The following is a 5,381-nucleotide window of genomic DNA, read 5'->3' as shown; positions in this document are numbered from 1 at the left end:
GATATATAGCGTAAATTTATTCGTGAAACATAATTACACGAATAGTTTTTCTGCGATATCATGAAATACGCTTAAGTTAATTTTCATATTTTTTGCTGTGTATTGAAAGGATATGCAATCATTCTAAAATTTTCTAAAATTCTAAAATTTTCGATTGATATAAGGTTTCTGGGTTTTAACAGGAGAGGGTTACACCCCCTCCCTCTCACTGGTCACCACCAATTTAAATTCCGCTTAGATCACTCCTCATTGCACCCCCTCAGACCACCTCCCCATCCATCACTCATACCCCTCCCCCTCTCAACCCCATCATCTTCATACCACCGCTATAATACAAGGCATCCCGAATTAAGCTGGGGAGTGGTTCGTTCGTAGTTAGCAGAAAGACAACATTGAATTAATGCTGATTAGGCCAATAAAATATGATATTTTTTTGTTTCAAGTGTTTCACCGTTGACATCAGGTTCGTGGCTGGCGAACCATTGTGTGTAAATGTAAAGTGTACTGAATGTTTTAGATACTAGCTGTAACCCGGTGCGCTTCACTACACCCATCAGAACTAAACGAAATATTTTAAATATACTAAAAATAATAAATATTTTTGTTACAAAGAAGAAACTTATTGTAATTCTCGCGAATAGACAATGTTCTTAGTTTGACCACCTGAAGCACAATTAAATAAATTGCTCTGTGTTCCTACGCACAATCATTTGAAATCCCTTGGTACCATTCGAATTCGAGGTTGCAGTACAGCTGCTACTTTATATTTTCTAGTTACAATGGTCGCTTAAATGAAATTTTTCAACCAAAGCACAGTTGTGGTGGGTCGATGTTGCGCAGTAACTAATATAATAGGCACCTAAATTTTCAATTGCAACACAGTGTTGCACAATGACATTTTCACGATCAAAATGCAATAACTTCTGAACCATTGGTTTTGAAGAATGGATTTTTTCGAAGAAGAGAAACTTACAAAGATATAAATAGATGCAACTTTTGATATAATGAATTGAGTGATTAATCCCCTAAAAGTGAGATAGAAAATTTATTTCCCCAAATAATTTAGCTAGAAGCTCGCTCTCTTCAGTAAAGTTCTAGAAAATATTATTGTGAAAACTTTACTGAAGATACTAAAGCTCTATACAGTAACAGTAGCGAGATATGTAAGTTTGCTTGAGATAGACCCCTTAAAAACAGTTTTTCGGATATAATTTTTTACGATTACTTTTTATTATTAAAAGTGTCTTCTACAAAGTTGTTAAAAGCGATAAAATGCACATTTTTTAAGCAACGATGAATCTGTAGCTCTCGAAACAACAAAGTTATTGTCAATTTTCGAATATTTTTAGGTCAATTTACACCTTGTTCACAATCGCGGGTATTTCTGGGAGATTTAAACTTCCTTTTAGCAGTATCACTAGAAACAGCTTTAAGCTGAAATTTATTGGGCGTTATAAGCTAGTTAACATATATACTAATTTAACTTACATTCAGTTTTTTCTCTCTCTCTCAGAAATAGCGAAGGAACACGAATCAGTTCTACGCTTCTTGGTAGTAGTTTCTAATAATTAAACAATATTTCAGTATAAAATACAATTCAATTGTTATGCAATGTAGATTTTATAATTCAGAGTTAAATTTATTTATTTACCCTAATGTTCGACCTGAATACTGCCGTTCGTATTTTGTTCGTCGTACCTGTGGATGGGTTTGCCGAGATTCTTTCTTCGGATTTTCGCGCGGTCCGCACGGTTGAAAATTTAGCAAACTAACTAGTTTTATCACGAATCGCTACTAGGATAACTACAGCCGTACACAGCTATCTCGAGGAACACTTGGGCGGATTGTATGCCGAAATAAACCAATAAATGACGGCTTGCTTATCGCATATCACGCTTGTTTTTCTTTGTATTCCGTACACTTACTCTGCCTTTACTGTTTTGACCAATGACACTTGTCGCTGTTGGGGAGCCTCCGAAACAACACAACCATTCGCAGTGTTGGCAGATTGGCGGTTTTCAACACACCTTAAGCAACTTCCTTAATCGCAAAAATTCGTAGAAAGAACTTTTTCTTTCGATTAAATATAAAAACCTTCGTCTAGCGGAGACGGTTGGGTAGGTTACGTTTAAAACCAATACTCCTGAAAGCATGGTGGATCGACTGAATTAATAATTAAATAATTAATGAATAAATAAATAAATTAATAATTTAAAAAAATCGATACAGAGAGTGTTAGTATATTCAGTCACTTTCCATATAATCACAATTGAAATTTCTTCAAATATCATAGCAGAATACTGAAAATTGAGCCAGTGACAGAGAATCTCTGGAGGTATCTCGTTGCGTTGTTGTGTGGTCTACATCATAAATCAAAATATATTGGACCAATCGTTTTCAAGGTTTGCACAGTTCTTCTTCATATCCCTAGGCATTGATGGAAGCTTTTATTTTTTTCTTGATATTTGATTTTTTCGTAGCATTCTGCAGCTAAAAATGCAATTTTAGTTTAAAAAATCATGAAACTTATTTTTGTGAACAAAGATCTTTAATGATGTTATGATATGAAAGAGAAATGTGCAAAATCAAACAAAAACATCGCATTTATTCGGGGTATCTCTTGAAGATTCACTATAACACATCCAATTTTCAATATTTTGCGGTGAACATTTAAAAAATATTGCTTAAATGTTGCATTATTGACTAAATAGACTAACACTCTCGGTATCGCCATTTTTTTGAGTACGGTATTTTTTTCAACAATAATCCTACCCCCTTAAGCAGGAACTGATTTCATCACTAGATGTCGACTAACGGGTAAAATTTGACGAAGATCGCCGACCACGCCACCAAATATTCGATTGATTCCTTTTATAGGTCATCGTGAATTCGTCCTATATAACAGTGTTGCATTCTTTCAGCATTTTGCTTACACCCGAATTTTGATTGATATTGTAAGTAAGTGGTTATTTTAGGGCACAGCTGTTCGTCCATCATCCAGCAATGTTGATTTAACTTCAGATGAAGCGATCGCAAGTGCAATTTTCAATTTAATTTTCGGCAAATTCATGCATTTCATCAGTATTATATTGTCATTCGCGTAATTGATAGAGATCAAATAAATTCTTGCCATTCCATTTATGTGCTGGTAAACCTTTCCTTTCCTCGGCTTAGGTATTTCTCACCCTCCCCATCGTGCGCAAAAGCCACCCCACGGTGTTCCTAAAACCGTTATTAACAAAAAAATTACCATAAATTTGTCAATCGGCATTCGAAAGATACAGTATCCAAGCACCTTCTCAGTGAATTTCAAAATGATCCATCGAGAGATTCGAGAAAAATTGCGATTTGAAGTTTTATAACGCGTTTCATAAGGCTACCAGCAAACACCCACGGGTTTGGTCCTATCTCTATAAACAAAAAAATATTTGTCTACTTATTTAGTACATGGCATTCGAAAGATACAGTAATCAAGTATATCCCCTGCAAGTTTGAAAATATTTCATTGACGGAATCAAAATTTATAACGGTTTGGATGTGGTATGCGGTCATAGATGGGTTTTCTACCAGACTTCAAGGGTGAATCCATGTTTGTCCATTGACTATTTAGATCGTTTATACGTGTCGCGGTTTACAAAGGAAAACCTTACCATTTAATTTCATAAATATAATGTACAAAAGGTTTTACTTATATGGTGCACTGAAAAAATATGAAAATAGGGTTATCTACCAAACGTTAAATATAATGTGTAAATTGAAAAAAATGGATAAAAGTTGGCATGTTTATTTCAAAAGGTCATATCTCAGTGGTTTGTTGACCGATTCTAATTATTTTTTCATTATTGAACAAGTAGACGTTTCATCGTTAATTTTTATTACGAAGAATACAAAATAGAGTTGCCTACTTCAAACAATAGACAACATAATTATCCTCAACTATATGTATTATCACTATTTAGTGGATATCTTTGTATTCAAAACGACGACCTATCAATTTCTATACATTAGTTGAATGCAACGAACGTAAACTACAAATGATGGAAAAATAAAACCATAAATTTAAAAAATATGAAGGTATTTGCTGATTCAGATCAATTTATGTTATGATACGGTTTTTGTTGGAAATTGTGTACTGTACAACCGTGATTCGCTGGTTGGGTTGACAGATGTTAAAACTGGTCAAAGGGGATGTTATTAGCACAAGTTCATCTGCTCATATCTCTAACTATTTTCAGTTTTAATGTCGAATTGAACTTATCATGAAAATTTAACATACAGATGTTTATACAACAATTGCAATCAACTAGTATATAAAAATGGATAGGCCGCTATTTTTAATACAAAAATATTCACTAAATAATGATAATACATATAGTTGAGATCAATTATATTGTCTATTTATTGATGTAGATGACTCTACTTTATATTCTTCTTAATGAAAATTAACGATGAAACGTCTACCTGTTCAATCATGAAAAAATAATTAGAATCAGTCAACAAACCATTCAGATATGGCCTTTTGAAGTAAACATTCCAACTTTTATCCATTTTTTTCAATTTGTGCATTCTATTTATGAAATTAAATGGTAATGTTTTCCTTTAAAAACCGCGACACGTATAAACGATCTAAATAGTCCATGGACAACCATGGATTCACGCTTGAAGTCTGGTAGAAAACCCATATATGACCGCATACCACATCCAAACCGTTATAAATTTCGATTCCGTCAATGAAATATTTTCAAACATGCAGAGGATATACTTGATTACTATATCTTTCAAATTCCATGTACTAAATAAGTAGACAAATATTTTTTTTTGTTTATAGAGATAGGACCAAACCCGTGGGTGTTTGCTGGTAGCCTTATGAAACGTGTCATAAAACTTCAAATCGCAATTTCTCTCGAATCTCTCGATGGATCATTTTGAAATTCACTGAGAAGATGCTTGGATACTGTATCTTTCGAATGCCGATTGACAAATTTAAGGTTCTTTTTTTGTTAATAACGGTTTTAGGAACACCGTGGCCCCATGACCATCTCCTTAGTGGAAGGAATACTTATGTCAAAATTGAATTCATAGCTTATCGATTCATGCAATGTGATTATTAGCGAATAATCACATTGCATGAATCGATAAGGATTACTTCAAAACCCTCTTCCCCCACTTTCGTGGTCCACCACCATCAACCATTGGCTCAGTGGAATAAATACATATGTCAAATACTAATAAATATGGAGATATATATATATATATATATATATATATATATATATATATATATATATATATATATATATATATATATATATATATATATATATATATATATATATATATATATATATATATATATATATATATATATATATATATATATA

General features: G+C 32.9%; 1 long non-coding RNA gene across 1 annotated transcript; it reads right to left on the bottom strand.

The window, feature by feature from the left end:
- Positions 1-1,208: 1,208 nt before the first annotated feature.
- LOC131682927 (uncharacterized) lies at positions 1,209-4,461 on the bottom strand. The gene is made up of 2 exons (XR_009304270.1): positions 2,028-4,461; positions 1,209-1,361 (listed from the first exon to the last, which is right to left on the bottom strand). It is a non-coding gene; the product is annotated as an uncharacterized LOC131682927 (long non-coding RNA).
- Positions 4,462-5,381: the final 920 nt, after the last annotated feature.

This window comes from Topomyia yanbarensis, chromosome 2 (genome assembly GCF_030247195.1).
Source record: "Topomyia yanbarensis strain Yona2022 chromosome 2, ASM3024719v1, whole genome shotgun sequence".
Classification (NCBI taxonomy): Eukaryota; Metazoa; Arthropoda; class Insecta; order Diptera; family Culicidae; genus Topomyia; species Topomyia yanbarensis.
The sequence above is the reverse complement of the archived record's forward strand: the minus strand, read 5'-3'. Positions and strand labels throughout refer to the sequence as shown.